Raw genomic sequence first — 21,862 nt, forward strand, 5'->3', positions numbered from 1 at the left:
GAGGATTAGGGAACATTAGACCTAAAGGCTGGGTGACTACAAGGTGCTTGACATTTTCACGGCAGTCCTTTGAGAGAATTATTTCTCAGGGGATGGAGGTTGATCCAAACCTACGGAAGCTCTCTGAGCTTCAATTCCTTTTTATAAAATAAAGAAATTTAATTTAAGCTCTATTCCTGCCTAACACTGTGTAGGTCAAAAATCAGATTTTTCTGGTGGCGCCTGTGGCTCAAAGGGATAGGGCGCTGGTCCCATATGCTGGAGGTGGTGGGTTCAAACCCAGCTCTGGCCAAACACACACACACAAATCAGATTTTCCCACCTAGAACCTTCTAAGGACCTCTCCCACAGTCTTCCAGTGCCATTAGTCAAAATATATAGGAAGGGTGGCAGGGCTTCCTTGCTTCTGAAAAGAATATTTGAAAAAATGGTCCTTACCCTATTCTAAGAGAGTCAAATGGAATGTAGTTTTTGGAGGAAGGGCATGTATTTTTTGTTCCTTTAGGTAGTAGTATTACCCTCTGCCCCACCCAACCTTCAGAACAAGCTCCCTATCTAAGGGGAAATAGGGCACATAGAACTCAAACACTGAAAGATAACGTAGGGTACATGTGGCAGATTGAATCACATGGATACACATCCCACATTTACCTCTTCTCTCTCTTAAAGCCCCACTAAAATGACGAAAGGAATGAAAAGGGCATAAACTCATATGGATAAAGAGATCTGGAGTAAGGACCATAGGAGACGCGAGATGTCAACATTTTGGAAACTGGATTGTGTAGGTAGGTAAATGGAAATGACTTCAGTAGAATGGAGAAAACTAAGGTATGAAGTTGGGGAAGTCAGGAAAGGAGCTGATTAATACTAAAGTGCCCCCAGAAAGGTTCAAGCTTTGGAAGCACCTGTTACCATTGAAAGTGAAGGTTTGGATGGAGCTGAAAGCAGGAGGACTGGTTACAAGGCAATTTAAGGAGCAGTTTGCCTCAAATTCCCTTTCTTCATCTAGGCAGCAAACTGGAAATTTTCCCCCTGGAAAGGAGGAACCAGAGAGATCGGACTTTAGCATACCTGAGGAGGAGATACCATGCTAAAGATGAGAGGATTTAGTAAAAGTTAACATTCTGGTCAGAGAGTCAGACTTCTCCCAGCAAGAGACCATAGGAACCCTTTCTGAGAAATTGGCTTAGGAAAGAAAAACCTTCCTACACAAAAAATGGGAGGAGGGGGAGGAGGGTGTCTCCCCAATACAAAGATTATGTTCCTGCATAAGTACCCTACAGAGAAGTCCATCATTCAGGAAGTCTGATCCACAAAGAATTTCCTCTCACATTTTTAGTGTCTTACTCTTAATGGATGAATGAACAGCCAAGGATTACCAGACATTTGCAAGGAACCTGTAATAGGAAAAACAGAAACATACCCCTTCAAAAAAAAAAAAAAGGAATTCATAGGAACCAGTGATAACGAAAGGAACAGAAGAAGTCACCAAATGAATTATAATCAATATCCCTCGAGATATCAGATCTCATCTGGATACTAGGGAACACATCAGAGAATTGGGACCACATTAAGGAGCATGGGATACCAAAAATGAAAAAAAATATTAAGAGATGGGCGGCGCCTGTAGTTCAGTTGGTAGGGCACCGGCCCCATATACTGAGGGTGGCGGGTTCAAACCCGGCCCCGGCCGAACTGCAACAAAAAAAGGGCCGGGCGTTGTGGCGGGCACCTGTAGTCCCAGCTACTCGGGAAGCTGAGGCAAAGAGAATCGCTTAAGCCCAGGAGTTGGAGGTTGCTGTGAGCTGTGTGATACCATGGCACTCTATCGAGGGCCATAAAGTGAAATTCTGTTTCTACAAAAATAAATAAAATAAAAAACTTTAAATAAAAAAATATATTAAGAGATTAAGAAAGACATTTTTGAAGCTTAAAAAAATTTTAGATAAATGAAAAATTCAATAGAAGGGTTAGAAAATAAAGTTCAGTGCAGTGGCTCATGCCTATAATCCTAGCACTCTGAGAGGCAGAGGCTGGTGGATCACCTGAGCTCAGGAGTTTGAGACCAGCTTGAGCAAGAGCGAGACCTCTATCTCTACTAAGAGTAGAGAAACTATTGGGCATTATGGTGGTCACCTGTAGTCCCAGCTACTCGGGGAGGCTGAGGCACAAACTCACATGGACAAAAAGGGCATAAATTCATATGGAGAGTTTGAGATTGCTGTGAGCTATGATGTTACAGCACACTACCTAGGGAGACAGAGTGAGACTCTGTCTAAAAAAAGGGGGGGGGGGCGGCACCTGTGGCTCAGTGGATAGGGCGCCGGCCCCGTATACTGAGGGTGGTGGGTTCGAACCCAGCCCCAGCCAAACTGCAACAACAACAACAACAACAAATATATATATAATGAAAGAAAGAAAAGAAAGTTGGAGAAATCTCCCAGGAAACAGAGTAAAAAGATACCCTGGGCTTCTTTTCAGCCAGAGACACCATCTTCCAGTAATTCACCAAAGTGACAAACACAAAGGGAAAGAGGAGGGGCACGTGATACATGTTCTCTAGGCCTTTTAGAAAACATGGAGTTGTTCTTTTGACCACATATATGCAAATCTACAAGAAAGGTGATATTGTAGACATCAAGGGAATGGGTACTGTTCAAAAATGCATGCCACACAAATGTCACCATGGCAAAACTGGAAGAGTCTACAATGTTACCCAGCATGCTGTTGGCGTCATTGTAAACAAGGGCAAGATTCTTGCCAAGAGGATTAAAGTTAGTATTGAGTATAGTAAGCACTCTAAGAACCGAGATCGCTTCCTGAAACGCATGAAGGAAAATGACCAGAAAAGGAAGCCAAAGAGAATGGTACCTGGGTTTAACTGAAGCACCAGCCTGCTCCACCCAGAAAAGCCCACTTTGTGAGAACCAAGGGAAAGGAGCCTGAGCTCCTGGAACCCATTCTCTATGAATCCATGGCATAATAAGCATATAACATAGCACACCAATGGACCCATGTTTTTAGGTGCTGGAATCTATTTATTCCCCATGAATTCATGGCATAATAGGTGTACAGAATAGCACACAGGATAACCAACAGACCCATGTAATAGTGATAGAAGGTGCTGGAACCTATTTCTATGAATTCAAGTCAATCAACGCTTTGTCACATTCAATGGCAAGGTACCTCCCTGAGCTACCGGAACCTCTTCTCCATGCATTCATGGCATGGTAGATAAAAATAATAGCCTTCTGGGCGGCGCCTGTGGCTCAAGGGGTAGGGCGCCGGTCCCATATGCCGGAGGTGGCGGGTTCAAACCCAGCCCTGGCCAAAATAAATAAATAAATAAATAATAGCCTACTGCTACTGTAAAAATGTTTCTCATTCATTCACTAAAACTGTGATATCTTTTCCCAAAAGTAATATTAAAGCAAATTTTAATGTGTCCTAAAAAATAAATACCCTGGTCAAAGCCACCTTCACTTTCTCCTGAGTTATTACTGTAGCTACTAAGCATTCTGTTTCTACTCTTGCAGCACACACCCTACAAAGGGCCTAAGGTAATCCTGTTAAAGGCCAAACAGATCACATTAGTGGTTTTCCATGTCATTCACAATATAAAGTTCAGCTATCACCACCTCACCTCTCTGACAATCCATCTTCCTTTCTGCCTTCCCGCTTCCCTTCTTTCTCCTGGCTGTGCTTTGATTCCACCAGGACTGATCCTGCCTCAGCCTGCTAGCCTATGCATTTGCTGTTCTTTCTGCCTATCATTCTTTTCCAGATAGCTTATGTGGCTTTCTCCCTCAACCTCTGGTCTTTGTTTAAAAACCTTTTCAGTAAGGTCTTCCCTGATTATCCTGTTTAAAGGGTGGCACCTGTGGCTCAAAGGGGTAGGGTGCCAGCCCCATATGCCAGAGGTGGCAGGTTCAAACCTAGCCCTCGCCAAAAACTACAAAAAATAAATACATAAATAGGGCGGTGCCTGTGGCTCAAAGGAGTAGGGCGCCGGACCCATATACCAGAGATGGTGGGTTCAAACCTGGCCATGACCAAAAAAAATAGATAAATAAAAATAATAATTTTTAAAAAATAAATAAATAAAAAATAAATCCTGTTTAAAATAGAGCCCTATATTCTGTACTCCCTAGCCTCTTTCCCTAATTATATCTTTCTCCACAGTACTTATCACTTTCTAATATGTAATTTAAACTCTTAAAGGGCAGGGATTTTTCTTGTTTTTTTTTTTTTTCCTTTCTTTCTGCCCAGCATCTAAAACAATAACTGGCACATAGTGGCAGCAAATAGTCGTTGAATGGATGAGGTGGAAAATAGGAAAGAATGGATAAGAACATGTGAAGAGGCGGCACCCGTAACTCAGTGGGTAGGGCGCCAGCCACATGCACTGAGGCTGGCAGTTCAAACCTGGCCTGGGCCTGCTAAACGACAATGATAACTGCAACAAAAAAATAACTGGGCATTGTGGCGGGCACCTGTAGTCCCAGCTACTTGGGAGGCTGAGGCAAGAGAATCGCTTAAGCCCAAGAGCTAGAGGTTGCCGTGAACTGTGACGTTGTGGCAGTCTATCAAGGGTGACATAGTGAGACTCTGTCTCAAAAAAATAAAAAATGTGAAGATTAATCCAATATCTGAATAGTAGGATTTGCAGAAATAACAAGGGAAAATGGAAGGAAAAGTATATTAAAAGGCTGGGCATAGTGGCACACACCTGTAATCTCAGCTACCCAAAAGTCTGAGGTAGGAAGATAGCTTGAGCCCACAAGTTTAAGGCCATAACACACTATGATAGTGTCGTGAATAGCCACTGCACTCCAGCTTAGGCAACATGGCAAGACCCCCATTTCTTTAAAACAAAACAAAAGAGACTCCAATCCAAAAAAAAGTGTGTGGGGGGGTACAGGTGCAGTGGTTCATCCCTGTAATCCTAGCACTCTGGGAGGCTGAGGTGGGTGGATTGCTTGAGCTCACAGATTCAAGACTAGCCTGAGAAAGAATGAGACCCCATCTCTACTAAACATAGAAAAACCTGAGGCAAGAGGATCGCTTCACCCCAAGAGTTGGAAGTCGCTGTGAGCTATGATGATGCTATGGCACTCTACCTAGGGTGACAGCTTGAGACTCTGTCTCAAAAAAACAGAAAAAAAGTATATTCCCTGGTGGTCTAATGGCTAGAAAAAAAATTTATTTTTATTTTAAAAAGCATATTATGCCAGACACAGTGGCTCACACCTATAATTCTAGCACTTTGGGAGGCCAACACAGGAAGGTCACTTGAGGCCAGGCGTTCAAAATCAACCTGGGCAACAACAAAACCCCATCTCTACCAAAAAAAAAAGCCAGCCTTGGTGGCATTCACTTGTAGTTCCAGCTACTCCAGAGGTTGAGGCAGGAGGATCACTTGAACCTAGGAGTGTGAGGTTGCAGTGAGCTATGATAAATCCATTGTACTCTAGCCCTGGCAATACAGCAAGACTGTTTAAAGAAAAAAAAAGAGAGAGAGAAAAGATTATTCTTTTGTGAAAACCCACTGACAATGATAAACTGTCCAGACTTATGGGGGGAGGGTTATGCAACTCAAATTTCATCCATCTGGGAGGTGGTTAACATTGATAAACTATTCAATAAAAAAAAAAGCATACTAAAGATATAATGTGTGAATACTTTTTAGTACTAGGGGCCCTGAATTCTAAATTGAGAGGGCTCAGAACAATGAATGAGAAATAATTTGCGACCAGGCACAGCATTGTGAAATTTCAGGGCATGTAAGACAAAGAGAACATTTTAAAGATTTCCAGAGAGGAAAACTAGGACACATATGAAGGACTGGGAATTGGAATGATGTTGTACTTCATCAGAGGAGACAAGACTGGGAAGTAATACGCTAAAGACTCTAGGACAGAATAGTTTCCAACCTAGAAATCTATACCCAGCCAAACCATTCATTAACTATGAAAGAGAAAGATGACTTTTTCTCCACCTGCAACCTTTCAAAAAAACCTACTTCCCATGTACTCTTTCTCTGGAAGCTGCTGAAGGATGTTTTACAGCAAAACAAGGAAGTCAAACAAGAGAGGGAAACTTGATATTCAAAAAGCAGAGAACCAACCTGAGAAAGAAGGAAAGGGAATTCCCAGGGTGACAATGTAGGGACATTCCACAATGACAGCTGTATAACAGGTCTAAAAAATACTCAGGCCAGATGAGAACAGGAGGACAGAGGCTCCAGGAAGGCTATCTGCAAGACAAAAAGAAATCTGATAGAATATCTGATTTTCATATCTGTGTATGAAAGAGAGATGTACCCTTCTTAAAAGTGTTTGAGGAGGGCGGCGCCTGTGGCTCAAGGAGTAGGGCGCTGGTCCCATATGCCGGAGGTGGTGGGTTCAAACCCAGCCCTGGCCAAAAACCACAAAAAAAAAAAAAAAAAGTGTTTGAGGAAAGTCAGTGATCAGAATATAGAAAACAAGCAAAATTTTAAAAGGCAATAAACTTCAGGGGGTATAAATTGTAAGAAAAATAGTATAATCACGGGCGGCGCCTGTGGCTCAGTGAGTAGGGCGCCGGCCCCATATGCTGAGGGTGGCGGGTTCAAACCCAGCCCCAGCCAAACTGCAACAAAAAAATAGCCGGGCGTTGTGGCGGGCGCCTGTGGTCCCAGCTGCTTGGGAGGCTGAGGCAGGAGAATCGCGTAAGCCCAAGAGTTAGAGGTTGCTGTGAGCCGTGTGACGCCCCGGCACTCTACCTGAGGGCGGTACAGTGAGACTCTGTCTCTACAAAAAAAAAATTAAAAAAAAAGAAAAATAGTATAATCACAATAATAATTCTATGCATGTGAATAAAAATTATTGACAATGGGCGGCGCCTGTGGCTCAAAGGAGTAGGGCGCTGGCCCCATATGCAGGTTCAAACCCAGCCCCGGCCAAAAACAGCAAAAAAAATTATTCACAATGGCTTGGCTGTGAACGATATTTAAAATTTTGATACTATGGGCAGCGCCTGTGGCTTAAGGAGTAGGGCGCCGGTCCCATATGCTGGAGGTGGCGGGTTCAAACCTAGCCCCGGCCAAAAACCAAAAAAAATAAATAAAAATAAAAAAATAAAAAAATAAAAATTTTGATACTGTAAACACTGAATATTGATCTACAACAAAAATGTTTGGTAGAAGTATAATGTGAGAATATGGGAAGGGGAGGGGGAGATAGTTTGACAGATCTAAAACTTCTTCTGTAACAAGAACTCAATTTAAAAATCAAGAAATATCAGCATCTGTGGGTGGCACCTGTGGCTCAAGGAGTAGGGCGCCAGTCCCATATGCTTGAGGTGGCGGGTTCAAACCCAGCCCCAGCCAAAAACCACAAAAAAAAAAAAAAAAAAAAGAAATGTCAGCATCTGGCTCAGCGCCTGTAGCTCAGCGGCTAGGGTGCCGGCCACATACACTGGGGCTGGGGGGTTCCAACCCAGCCTGGGCCTGTAAACAACAAGGACAGGCTCGGCGCCTGTGGCTCAAGCGGCTAAGGCACCAGCCACATACACTTGAGCTGGTGGGTTCGAATCCAGCCCGGGCCCACCAAACAACAATGACGGCCGCAACCAAAAATTAGCTGGGCATTGTGGAGGGCGTCTGTAGTCCCAGCTACTTGGGAGGCTGAGGCAGGAGAATCACTTGAGCCCAAGAGTTGGAATTTGCTGTGAGCTATGATGTTACAGCACTCTACCCAGGGCAACAGCTTGAGGCTGTGTCTCAAAAATAAATAAATAAATAAACAAACAAACAACAATGACAACAACAAAAACAAAAATAGCCAGGCATTGTGTCAGGTGCCTGTAGTCCCAGCTACTCGCGAGACTGAGACAAGAAAATCGCCTGAACCCAAGAGTTTGAGGATGCTGTGAGCTGTGATGCCACAGCACTCTACCCAGGGCAACATAATGAGACTCTGTCTCAAAAAAAAAAAGAAATATCAACATGAGTGGCTTGGTACCTGTAGCTCAGTGGGTAGGGCGCTAGCCACATATGCCAAAGCTGGCGAGTTTGAGCCCAGTCTGGGCCTGCGAAAACAACAATGACAACTGCAACCAAAAAATAGCCAGGCATTGTGATAGGTGCCTGTAGTCCCAGCTACTTGGGAGGCTGAGGCAAGAGAATTGCTTAAGCCCAAGAGTTTGAGGTTGCTGTGAGCTGTGACGCCATGGCACTCTACCCAGGGTGACAGCTTGAGACTCTGTCTCAAAAAAGCAAACAAAAAAATGAAATTGGGGCTGCGCCTGTGGCTCAAAGGAGTGGGGCGCCGGCCCCATATACTGGAGGTGGCGGGTTCAAACCCAGCCCCGGCCAAAAACTGCAAAAAGAAAAAGAAATATCAACATGAGCCTATAATTTAGAAATAAGAAATATTTAGAAATAAGAACGATAAAAATAAGGAATCAGGGGTAAGAAGAACTAGGGAAAGGTATTGCCATTTTTCATAAAAATCCATGTATAATTATTTTACTTTTAACCCATGGGTATGTATTACTTCAGTGAAAATACAAATTCAAGCCAGGTGCGGTGGCTCATGCCTGTAATTCCAGAACTTTGGGAGGCTGAGGCAGGTGGATTGCCTGAGCTCAGCAGTTCGAGACCAGCCTGACCAAGAGCGAGACCCTGTCTCAAAAAAAAAAAAAAAATAATAAAAAGCTAGGCATTGTCTCAAGCACCTATAATCCCAGCTACCTAGGAGGCTGAGGCAAGAAGCCCTAGAGCCCTAGAGTTTGAGGTTGCTGTGAGCTATGATGCTACAGCACTCTACCGAGTCCTTCGGTTCTGGAAATGTTCACATATCTGTCAACCTACTGAGGGTGACAAAGTGAGACTCTGTCTCAAAATAAAAAAAATGCAAATTCAACTTGGTGATTTAACTGAAACCAGCAAGTTCTCTATTCCTTCACTAGTGCAGGGATAAGGCAACAACAACAAAAAAATCTCAAATGGTACGCAGTTCTCAAATCATTTCTGTTGGCTTTGGAACACATTCTATGTTTTCCCTTTTTTTGGTGTTGTTGCAGTTTTTGGCCGGAACCAAGTTTAAACCCACCACCTCTGGTATATGGGGCTGGTGCCCTACTCCTTGAGCCACAGGCGCCACCTTATATTTGATTTCTTGCTTTTTTTTTTTTTTTTTTGGCCAGGGCTGGTTTGAACCCACCACATCCAGCTTATGGGGCCAGCACCCTACTCCTTGAGCCACAGGCGCCGCCCTGTTTGATTTCTTTATTAAACTCTCCTTATTGAATTTGGCCCAGTTAATAAATGAATTTGTAATCACTAAAGGATGATGAGAAGAGATTCTTCAAATATTAGCCGTGAATAGTTAATAATCACATAATAATGCAATACTATTAACTATTTTTTTTTTTTTTGCAGTTTTTGGCCAGGGCTTGAACCCGCCACCACCAGCATGTGGGGCTGGCGCCCTACCCCGTTGAGCCACAGGCACCATCCTTAACTATTTTTTTTAAGACAGAGTCTCACTCTGTCACACTGGGTAGGGTGCCGTGGAGTCACAGCTCACAGCAACCTCAAACTCTTGGGCTCAGTTGATCCTCTTGCTTCAGTACCTGGGACTACAGGCCTATGACACAATGCTTAGCTAGTTTTTTCTATGATTAGTAGAAATAGGGTCTCACTCTTGCTAAGGCTGGTCTCAAATTCCCATGCTCAAGCTATCCACTCACCTCTGCCTGGCAGTGCTAGGATTATAGGCGTGAGCCTCTGCCCCCAGCTAAATTCTGATTTCTAATTCAGATGCCCCATCTTATGAGTAAACCTGGGTATGTTATATAACCTATTAGATAATATTTAATGAGCACTTCCTATGGAGTAAGCATAAATTGAAAGAAAAATAGTATAATGGGGGCGGTGCCTGTGGCTCAAAGGTGTAGGGTGCCAGCCCCATATGCCAGAGGTGGCGGGTTCAAACCCAGCCCTAGCCAAAAAAAAATAGTAATCATTCTGTACATGTGAATAAATATTCACAATGGCTCAACTGTGAATAATATTTATAATCTCAATGCTATAAACACTTAATATTGATTTACAATACAAATGTTTGATAGATCAGGCGCAGTGGCTCACGCCTATAATTCTAACACTTGGGAGATCAAAATAGGTGGATTGCCTGAGCTCACCAGTTCCAGCTACTTGGGAGGCTGAGGCAAGAGAATCGCCTAAGCCCAGGAGTTGGAGATTGCTGTGAGCTGTGTGATGTCACAGTAGTCTACCAAAGGCGATAAAGTGAGACTCTGTCTCTAAAAAAAATACAATTCCTGTGGGTCGTGACCCACAGGTTGAGAACTGCTGATTTAAGTAATTTAATCCCACAACAGACTAGTGTGACGCGAGTGCCTTCTCCCTAGCTACTACTTACCTAGGTGGTTCCATCATTGTGTTTTCAGTTACAGAAACATATATTGAGTGTCATGGTCAATGCGCTATAGGACACACAAAGATGAACATGAAAAGATTTTTTGTATGGTTTAAGAACTAAGACCTTGGGTGGTGCTCAAGGAGTAGGGCGCTGGTGGTGGGTTCAAACCTGGCCCTGGCCAAAAACTGCAAAAAAAAAAAAAAAAAAAAAGAACTAAGACCTTAGCATAAGGTAAACCTGGATTTTAGACTCACATCTGTCAGTACAGATAGTGCCCGTCAATAATACATTGTATAGGAATATAATAACACAAGAAAAAAATATATAAACATTTTCCAGAACTGAAGGACTTGAGAGTTGGCTCTATGCTAACCACTTTACATGGATTATCAAAGTAATTTTCATCAGGGGCGGCACGCTCAAAGAAGTAGGGCGCTGGCCCCATATATAGGAGGTGGTGGGTTCAAACCCAGCCCCGGCCAAAAACTGCAAAAAAAAAAAAAAAAAAAAGTAATTTTCATTACCCTGAGAGAGAGGAAACTTCATTATCCTCATTTTATAAATGGGAATACTGAGTTAGAGATAAAAAACTTGTCCTGGCTCCTGTAGCTGTGAAAGATAAGCCAAGTTGTAGGACCTTGGTCAAGTCCTTTACCAGCTGGTCAAGTTTCCTTCTCAGTATATCTGGAGAATAACACCTGCCTCAGATGGTTGTTGGAAGGATCATGTTAACTGTTCTTATGATAAAGTCCATGGCTATCATAATCTCCTGAAAAGTGATAGCCACTATTATTGTTATAATATGGTTCTTATTAATATGATGGTAGAACTAAAGAATGTGATGTCACCTTTTAGGTAGATGATGGGGAAGCATTCTAGGTTTTTGGACAGGGGAGTGATGTGAGCAGAGCTTATTTTAGAATGGGAGCTAATTTAAAGCCAATACTCATAGACATAGCTGCAGCAGTTGTTACAATTTTAAAAGTTTCCAAACAAGGCACAGTGGCTAAAGTTTCCAAACAAGGCACAGTGGCTTATGCCTGTAATCCTAGCAATCTGGGAGGCCAAAGCAGGTGGATTGCCTGAGCTCAGGAATTTGGAGATCAGCCTGAGCAAGAGCAAGACCTTGTCTCTACTAAAAATAGAAGGAAAAAAAAAAAAAAAACTAGCCAGAAGTTGTGGCAGGTTCCTCTAGTCTCAGCTACTTAGAAGGCTGAGGTAAGGGGATCACTTGAGACAAAGAGTTTGAGGTTGCTGTGAAGCTATGATGATGCCATGGCGCTCTACCCAGAGCAAGAGAGTGAGACTCTGTCATTAAAAAAAAAAAAAGTTTCTAACTTTTGGTAAATAGCACTGCCTGTTAACCATGGATTAAATGATTAGCTCTCGGCTCAAGTGATCCTCCTAAGTAGCTAGGTCTACAGGTGCACACCACCTCACCTAGCTAACCTTTTTAATTCATAGAGTGGGGGTCTCACTGTGTTGCCTAGGCTGATCTCAAACTCTCGGCCTCATGGGGTCATCCCATCTTTCTGGCCTCCCAGAGTGCTGGGATAACAAGTGTGATCAGACCAGAACCAGATCAGTCTGATAGGGGGTGGGGAAGTATTGTGGTACTAGGTACTGTGACTACTTTCTCTCCATTTCCCAAGTAAGGTTGTTAGATTTGTTGTTATTGTTGTTTGCAGTTTTTGGCCGGGGCTGGGTTTGAACCCGCAATCTCCAGCATATGGGGCCAGTGCCCTAGTCTGTTGAGCCACAGGCGCTGCCCCAGATTTGTTGTTTTTGCTAACATATTTTGCCCAATTTTTTCTGAAATTTTCAAACATAAAGAAAAGTTAACCAAGAGTGAACATTCACTTAGATTATTAAATTCTTTATTTTATTTATTTTTTTGTTTTTTAGAAGAGTTCCATGGCATCATAACTTACTGCAACCTCAAACTCCTGGGTTCCAGCAATCCTCTTGCCTCAGCCTTCTGAGTAGCCAGGACTACAGGCACCTGCCACAATGCCCAGCTAGTTTTTTTTTTTTTTAATCTATTTTTAGAAGAGATGGGGTCTTGCTCTTCCTCAGGGTGGTCTTGAACTCCTGAGCTCAAGCAATCCATCCACCTTGGCCTCCCAGAGTGCTAAGATTACAGGAGTGAGCCACCACTCCCAGCTCTTCTACATTTTTTAGTGTCAATTCTATGAAGAAGAGCTTTCTTCCCCTGCCCCTCACCCTTTTAGAGTATCACTGTGGACTCATGGATTATTCTCTTTCCCAACTCTAAAATCTAATATTATCATTATTCATTTTGGTTTTGTGTGTGTTTGATTTTTGACGTTGGGGTTTTTTGTTTGTTTGTTTGTTTGTTTGTGCCATGGTCTCAGTCTGTCACTCAGGCTAGAGTACAGTGTTGTCATCATAGCTCACTATAACCTCAAAACTCCTCCTGGACTCAAGCAGTCCTCCTGCCTCAACTTCCCAATGTGCTAGGATTGCAGGCGTGAGCCACTGTGTCCAGCCCCTGTTATTTTTTATCCTAAAATTATTCCATATTTGACCAGGGAGAGCAGCTGTTAAATATTTTTTAATTGTATCTCTATTTAAGTATCATAAATAGCACTGTTTGTGAAGGCTCATCAGGCATCATGCTAATCTTCACGTGGATTATCCCTTATGAGGTAGATACTGTGACTACTTCCCCATTTTCCAAGTAAGAAAACTGAAACTTACATGAATTAACAATTTGCTAGTAAGAAATGGACCCTGGATTCATCCAGGATTAGCCTGGCCCCAGAGCCTTGCCTGTAAGCCTCTACTTCCTGTCAACACACTTTTTTTTTTTTTTGCAGTTTTTGGCCAGGGCTGGGTTTGAACCCACCACCTCCGGTATATGGGGCCTGCGCCTCCTCCTTTGAGCCACAGGCACCGCCCCACCAGACTAGATATTTGTTCAGGAAGAACTGGCACAAAGACTGGTACTCTGAAGGCTGAAGCTAATGGCCAGTGGGAGCAAGAGAAGGGCAGGGCACTGAGGGCAAAGAGGCATATTTCAAAGAGAAGGAGCTGGGCAGGCTTACGTGGCTCTCCTTTCTTCCAGAGCCCCCTGCCCAGAGTCAGGAATGGGACTAACTCTATGAACCTTCAGCCAACAAGTGTATGGGGGCAATAAGCATGGATCTTGGGAACCACAGAGGGTGGCTCTGTTGAAGGGGAGAAGGGTAACTTGCTTATCTGTGAAGTCAGATTTTTGTTCCCTTCCTATCATGGAGAAATGCAGTTGAGGTGGAAAACCAAATGCTGTCTCTGTTTGGATCCCTATAGACCCAGAAGTCTTTCCTGGGAATTTGAGGTACAATGCCAGGGAAAATGGGCCTCTTATGGCTACATGAGGGCTGCCCCAGACCCCTTCTATGGCCCCTCCTGCTGCTCCTCCAGGAAAAGGTAAGAACACCTGACACCTTCTCTCCTCTGATAACCCCAATGATACTGCTGGGATAGCGGTCACTGTTACCATAACCATTTTGTGAAACAGGACATGGAGACTCAGGCAGGTAGAGTCACTTGGCCAAAATCACACAGGCAGTAAATGAAGAGCTAGATCCGGAACCCTGTGTTCCAGCTCATCACTGTCTTTCTTAAACTGATCATAATGGCACTTATTTATTTATTTGTATATTTTTAGAGACAGAGTCTCTCTATATTGCCCAGGCTGGAATACAATGTCTACTTGCAAGCATGATCATAGCTCACTGCAGCCTTAAACTCCTAGGCTCAAGCAATCCTCCTTCCTCAGCCTCCTGACTCCACAACAAATGGCTAAATTTTTTAATTTTTTATAGATACATGGTCTCACTGTTGCCTAGGCTGGTCTTGAACTCCTGGCTCCAAGTGGTCCTCCTGCCTTAGCCTCCCAAAGTGCTGGGAATACAGGAATGAGCCACTGTGCCCAGCCAAGGTCAAATAACTTGTTCATGGTCACAAACCTAATAAGATTCAAATGTGGTCTGTCCTTCCCTGCAAACCCAAAGGAAAGACAGTAGAACATAAGTGAATTGGATGGAATTAAACTGAGTGGAAAGGAGCATTTTTCCAAGGAAAAAATATATAAAACACCACTGGTCCAGACCCCTCTGGTTGGCAGTCAGACTAGTTTCCTGGAGTACATTTTTCAGAATATTCATTCTTTTGTTCATCAAAGATTTATCATGTGTCTAGTCTGAATCAGTCCTCTTCTAGGAGCTGGAGAGGCCAAGGTGACTATGGTAGGAAAAGTCCTTCATCTTATCAAGTTTATGTTCTGGCCCAGGGAAGTGGGTGAGGAGACAGATGATATACAAGTAAACAAATGAGATCATTTCAGGCAGAGGGAGGTGTTAAGGGGATAATAACACCTAGTAATGTGATAGAGAGGAACTGGATGAGGCTACTTTAAATTCAGCAATGGTCAGGCGAGACCTCTGGAGGAGGTGACATTTGAGCCAAGAGCTGTTTGTTATAAACTAGGACAGAGTGTTCCAGCCCCAGCTAGGCTAGCCAGCAGGGCAGCTTGTACAGTACTCCACTCTCAGAAGGCCCCCACACTTGGCATGAAGCTCTGCTATTGTTGTCTTGAAATTCCTTTTTTTATTCGAGACAGAGTCTCACTTTGTTGTCCTTGGTAGGGTGCTGTGGCATCACAGCTCACAGCAACCTCAAACTCTTGGGCTTAAGCGATTCTCTTGCCTTAGCCTCCCTAGTAGCTGGGACTACAGGCAACTGCCACAGCACCTGGCTATTTGTTGTTCTTGTTGTAGTTGTTGTTGTTTGGCAGGCCAGAGCCGGGTTCAAACCTGTCAACCTTATGCATGTGGCCGGTGCCCTATCCACTGAGCTATGGCACCAATGTCTTGAAATTCTTAAGTTTTTTTTTTTTAAGAACAGGGTCTTGGGCAGCGCTTGTGGCTCAGTGAGTAGGACACTGGCCCCATATACCGAGGGTGGTGTGTTCAAACCTGGCCCCTGCCAAACTGCAACAAAAAAATAGATGGGCCTTGTGGCAGGCACCTGTAGTCCCAGCTACATGGCAGGCAGAGGCAGGAGAATCGCTTGAGCCCAGGAGTTGGAGGTTGCTGTGAGCTGTGATGTCATAGCACTCTATCCAGACAGCTCAAGGCTCTGTCTCAAAAAAAAAAAAAGAAAATATTTTGGGGCTGGTGCAGTGGCTAACGCCTATAATCCCAGCACTTTGGGAGGCCAAGGTAGGCGGATCACCTGAGCTCATGAGTTCGAGACCAGCCTGAGCTAGAGCGAGGCCCCATTTCTAAAAATAGCTGGACATTGTGGTGGGCACCTGTAGTCGCAGCTACCCAGAAGGCTAAGGCAAGAGAATCACTTGAACCCAAGAGTTAGAGGTGGCTATGAGCTATGACGCCAGGGCACTCTACCAGGGGTGAAAAAGTGAGACTCTGTCTCAAAAAATAAAATAAAATAAATAAAAAATGTTTTGTAGAGATAGGGTCTTGATATATTGCTCAGTCTGGTCTCAAATTCCTGGGCTCAAGTGATCCTGCTGCCTCAGCTTCCTGAAGTGCTAGGATTACAGGCGTGAACCACTTCACCCAGCCGAAGTTCTTAGTAATTTTTGAACGAGGGCCCCACATTTTCATCTCTCACTGGGCTTCACGTATCATGGAGCCAGTTCTCTTTAGAGACACTGCAAGAAGTAGGAGAAGAGGTTTCAGAGGTAAAGTGGAAAAGTGAGGCAGAGGTCAGCTCACATGGTAGAGCGTTGAAGTCACTGTAAGGAGTTGGAGCTTATTCCACACCTGAGGGAAGCTATGGACAAATTCAGAGAAGAGAAGCATCTTGCTTTTCCTACTCAGCCATTCCTCATGAAAATCCCTGCAAGACAATTAGTACAGCTCTTGCTCTTTAAAAACTGCATAATATTCTGTTGTATGGCTGTCTCCATTTATCCAGCCATTCACTGATGGCCATTCACTGTTTCCAGTGTCTTTGCAACTAACTAATCCTATACTGAGCATCTTTATACTGTACATGTGTCCTTATGTATGGGTGGTTTTACTTCCCTGGAATAGATTTCCATGAGTGGGGTTGCTTGGTTAAAGAGTAGATAGAGCAATTTTTTTTTTCTTTTTTGAGATAGGGTCTCACTCTGTCATCTAGATTGGAGTCCAATGGCATCATCACCGCAACCTCAAACTCTTTGGCTCAAGCAATCTTCCTCCCTCAGACTCTGAGTAAGCTGACACTACAAGATTGAGCCACCAGGCCAGGCTAATTTTTTCTGTTTTTAGTAGAGATTGGGTCTTGCTCTTGCTTAGACTGATCTGAAACTCCTGAGCTCAAGCAGTCCACCTGCCTCGGCCACCCGGAGTGCTAGGATTACAGGCATAAGCCATTGCGCCTGGCCTCCCCCAGAAATGTTTTGTTTGTTTGTTTAACTGTGAATATACTTTATTTAGTCATTTTTGTTTACAATTGAAACTCTGGGAATTCAAAATTAACATCCTTGCCCATAAGCTTCTTATAGACACCAGAAAAAGTTTCAACCTTGTGCTCCATGTTGTTCTGCTGGGTCTTGTCCAAGTGCACCTTTATGAGTCGGCTGCTGTCCAATTTCACACGGATTCTCTTGCCCACAATTTCACTTGGGAAGACCTAGTCCTCAAGGATTGCACCGTGCACAGCTCTCAGATTGCAGCTCCTGGGATGCTTTTGCTTATTTTTTTTTTTGGTTTTTGGCCGGGGCTGGGTTTGAACCCACCACCTCTGGCATATGGGACCGGTGCCCTACTCCTTGAGCCACAGGCACCGCCCTTTTGCTTATTTTTTATACAGATTTTTCGAGTTGGCTCAGGCAGAATTCTCCTCTGGGCAATGAAGACAAGGTGCTTCCCACTGAACTTTTTCTCCAATTCATGTACTAGCTGGACTTCCATTTTCTGGAAAGATTTCAGTTGAGGAACGGGAACAAAGATTATGATAACTTTCCGACCACCACCGACTTCAATTTCTTTGGCTGTGGTTATATTCAGCTCCCAGAGCTGAGCCTTGAGGTCCGAGTTCATCTCCAGCTCCAGCAAGCCCTGGAAAATGCCTGACTCGAACTTGTCCGGATCCTCGCCGTTGGTCTTCATGATTTTGACGCTGGAGCTGAACATGGCCTTCTCCTTGCAGAGAGCCAGCTGAGAAAGAGCTCACCCGGAAATGTTTTAACTTCTTCTTCTTTTTTTTTTTGAGAGAGTCTCATTATGTCTCCCTTGGTAGAGTACCATAGCATCACAGCTCACAGCAACCTCAAACTCGTGGGCTTAAGCCATTCTCTTGCCTCAGTTGTCTGAGTAGCTGGGACTACAGGTGCCTGCCACAATGCCTGGCTACTTTTTGGTTGCAGTTGTTATTGTTGTTTAGCAGGCCCAGGCAGGGCTCGAACCTGCCAGCCTCGGTGTATGTGGCCGGCGCCCTACTCACTAAGCTACCGGCGCCGAGCCTATGTTTTAACTTCTATATAGTCAATATTTATATCTTTTTTCCTACTGTAGCTTCTGGGTTTTCAATCTTGGTTAATATTTTCCAACCTTTTGACATCGTATATGCAGGCTCCTACATTTGATACTATATGAATTTTTTTTTACATGTAAAATTTTAACCCATCTGGAGTTTATTTTTGTATACATTATAAGAAAAGCTCTGATTTTGGGGGCGGCGCCTGTGGCTCAGTGAGTAGGGCGCTGGCCCCATATGCCGAGGGTGGCCAGCTGCTCGGGAGGCTGAGGCAAGAGAATCACATAAGCCCAAGAGCTGGAGGTTGCTGTGAGCCATGTGACGCCACGGCACTCTACCAAGGGCAGTAAAGTGAGACTCTGTCTGTACAAAAAAAAAAAAAAGAAAAGCTCTGATTTTATTTTCTTCCATTTGGAAAGCCTGCTATGGTAAAAATCATTTTTATTCTTTTCTCACTTAACCACACCCTGTGCTGTATATTAGAATCACATTCTCATATATAGTTGTACTCATTTCTGGATTTATATTCTATTCTTCTGATTGATTTATCTATTCACATATCAGCGCTACATCAATTTAATTGTGAAGTTTCACAGTTAGTTCTGACCCTGGTAAGGCAAATCTTTCCTTATTCTCTTCTTTTTGGACCTTAATTGATGCTCATTATCATATATAAAGTTTAAGATCACGTAAACCAATTCAAAAAACAAACAAAAAAAATGTTTGAGCTGAAAAATGGTTAGGAGGGTGAATGGAAAGGGCATCTCAGAAGGTAGTACATACAGCATAAGCGAAGACTAAGCAGGCCAGAGAAAGAACAATGGACCAGGAGCTGGAATTAGGTGCTCTCTCTCCCTCTCTATAAGGATAATATCACCCCACTACATACCCTGCCATACATCTTTATGCCCCAATTTCCTACCTATTCCCCTGTTCAGACATGTATAACGCTTCCATTTTGAAGCACATGGCTTGGGAGCCAAAGGAATTTAGCACCTTAGCACCAGACTCACGAGGAGACAGGAGAGAAGGAAGATTGGAAGAGAGGTCTTTCTTCTTACGCTGTCTTGGAACTTGGAGAAGTCACATTCCTTCACGCCCAGTGAAGTTCCGGCCCAACCTCGAACTACGCAAACGGGACCTGGGCCTGCAGTGAGAATGCGTGTGCTGCCATCTACCGTTGACGTGAGGCAATGCAGTCGCCTTCGAGCCTCCTCTCCTCCAGGGAGACGTCTAACCCGGGTTTCCGGACCCAAGTTCCCTTCTGCCAGCAGCCTCCAGCTCTCGGGAGGAGATTCTTTGGGCGCCAAAAGGGGTTTAATGTAGCAGTGCGGGGACAGAAGGTCTTAACCTGCCCCCACGAAATGCCTGGTCTGACACTAAAATCTGCTTCAAACCTACTAAACTCCACCTCCACTTGGCAGGATTTTGAGTCACTAATTGGAGGTAGTCCTGGCTTCCTAGAGCTGGGGAGACAATAAATCAATCCCTAAGTTATTGGAAAAGTAAACAATACAAGAAAGATCCCAAGATGGTGCAACTGAACGGTAGACAATCAGTTCTAGTACTGGACTAGGAAAGCTCGACAAAGGCAAAATAGAAGCAGGCTGATGGAAGTGGTGGAAGTGGAGGCACCTGGGGAAGAGAAAGGCAAGAGGATACATTGAAAAGGTCTAACACAGTTTAATCTAAGACTTCTAGTAGGAAAGAGAATGTGGCAAGGGAAAGACTTGAAAAGGTAATGTCTGAGAATTTCCCAGTTCTGATGGTGCCCCAATCCACAAGTCTGGAAGCCCAAAGAATCCCAAGCAGGATAAATAAAATAGATTCCACATGTAGATCCATCACAATGAAACTTTATTTCCTCATTTATTGACAGGGTCTTGCTAGGTTGTCCAGGATGGATTGTAGTGGTGCTGCTCACTGCAGCCTCGTACTTCTGGGCTCAATCAGTCTTCTTGCCATAATGTCTTTAGTAGCTGGGACTATAAACATGGATCACCATGCGTGGCTTTTTTTTTTTTTTTTAGACAGAGTCTCACTTTGTCACCCCTGGTAGAGTGCTGTGGCATCATGGCTTACAGCAACCTCAAACTCTTGGGCTCAAGTGATTCTCTTGCCTCAGCCTCCCAAATAGCTGGGACTACAGACACCTGCCACACCACCTGGCTCTTTTTTGTAGAGACAAGGTCTTGCTGTGGCTCAGTCTGGTCTCAAACATGTGAGCTCAGGCAATCCACTCACCTCAGCCTCCTGGAGTGCTAGATTTACAGGCATGAGTCACTGCATCGTGCCCCCCCCCTTTTTTTTTGGAGACAGTCTTACTCTGTCATCCTGAGTAGAGTGCCATGGCATCATCCTAGCTCACATCAACCTCAAACTCCTGGGCTCAAGCTTCCCCTTGTCTCAGCTTCCTGAGTACCTAAGACTATATGTGCCCACCACAACACGAGGCGAATTTTTCTATTTTTAGTAAAGACAGGGACTCATGTATGCCCAGGCTGGTCTTGAACTTCTGAGCTCAGGCAACCCATTCACCTTGGCCTCCCAGAATGCTAAGTTTACAGGCATGAGCCACCATGCCCAGCCCTGGCTATTTTTTTTTTTTTAGAAATGGGAGTCTTGGGCGGCGCCTGTGGCTCAGTGAGTAGGGCGCTGGCCCCATATGCTGAGGGTGGCGGGTTCAAATCCAGCCCCGGCCGAACTGCAACAAAAAATAGCCAGGCGTTGTGGCGGGCGCCTGTAGTCCCAGCTACTTGGGAGGCTGAGACAAGAGAATCGCGTAAGCCCAAGAGTTGGAGGTTGCTGTGAGCTGTGTGACGCCATGGCACTCTACCTGAGGGCGGTACAGTGAGGCTCTGTCTCCACAAAAAAGAAATGGGAGTCTTTCTCGGGTGTGGCTAAATACTGATACATGAAGTACTGATAGATGTTACCACGTGAATGAACCTTGAAGACATGTTAAGTAAAAGAAGCCAGATACAAAATCCAGATATATATTGAATGATTCCATTTATATGAAATGTCCAGAATAGGCAAATCCATAGAGACAGAAAGTACACTAATTGTTGCCAGAGGCTAAGGGAATAAAGGAGGAATGAAGGAAAAGGGGTACAAGATTTATTATCTCAGTGATGAAAAATGTTAAGGAATTAGATAGCGATAATAGATGTACAACTTTGTGATCATACTAAAAGCCGCTGACGTGTATTTATTGTTTATTTATTTATTTGTATATATTTGAGACAGAGTCTCACTCTGTTGCCCTGGGTAGAGTGCCATGATGTCATAGCTCACACCAACTTCAAACTCTTGGGCTCAAGCAACCCTTTTGCCTCTCAGCCTCCCCAGTGGCTGGGTCTATAGGCATGCTCAACCACACCTGGCTATTTTTTCTATTTTTAGTAGAGAAATGTTCTCACTCTTACTGAAGCTGGTCTTGAACTCCTGAGTTCAGGGGATCCACCTGCCTCAGCTTCCCAGAGTGCTAGTATTACAGGCATGAGCCACTATGCCCAGCCTAGATTGTGCACTTAAATAGTGAATTTTATCTCAAAAAAATTTTTAAAGTTTATTTTCTTAAAGGCCGGGCATGGTGGCTCATACCTGTAAGACTAGCACTCTGAGAGGCCAAGGTGGATTGTTGGAGCTCACGGGTTTGAGACCAGCCTGAGCAAGAGCAAGACCTCCATCTCTACAAATAGCCGGGCATTGTGGTGGGCATCTGTAGTCCCAGCTACTCAGGAGGCTGAAGCAAGAGTTTGAGGTTGCTGTGAGGTATGATGCCATAACACTCTACCAGGGACAAGAAAGTGAGACTCTGTCTCATAAAATAGAAAATAAAAATAAAGTGCTGGAATTATAGGCATGTGCCACTACATCTGGCTCTATAGACACTTTCCTGTCTTCCAACTCACTCTAGAGACTTTCCTTGCTGG

General features: G+C 44.1%; 1 long non-coding RNA gene and 1 pseudogene across 2 annotated transcripts; one reads left to right on the forward strand and one right to left on the reverse strand.

Moving 5' to 3' along the window:
- Positions 1-646: 646 nt before the first annotated feature.
- LOC128570801 (uncharacterized) lies at positions 647-17,357 on the forward strand. Its single transcript, XR_008375640.1, has 3 exons — positions 647-785; positions 13,740-13,859; positions 17,259-17,357. It is a non-coding gene; the product is annotated as an uncharacterized LOC128570801 (long non-coding RNA).
- LOC128570800 (40S ribosomal protein S7-like) lies at positions 16,861-18,106 on the reverse strand (annotated as a pseudogene). The gene is made up of 2 exons (XR_008375639.1): positions 17,265-18,106; positions 16,861-17,160 (listed from the first exon to the last, which is right to left on the reverse strand). The product of XR_008375639.1 is annotated as a 40S ribosomal protein S7-like (transcript).
- Positions 18,107-21,862: the final 3,756 nt, after the last annotated feature.

Source organism: Nycticebus coucang, chromosome 18, assembly GCF_027406575.1.
Source record: "Nycticebus coucang isolate mNycCou1 chromosome 18, mNycCou1.pri, whole genome shotgun sequence".
In the NCBI taxonomy this organism is placed as follows: Eukaryota; Metazoa; Chordata; class Mammalia; order Primates; family Lorisidae; genus Nycticebus; species Nycticebus coucang.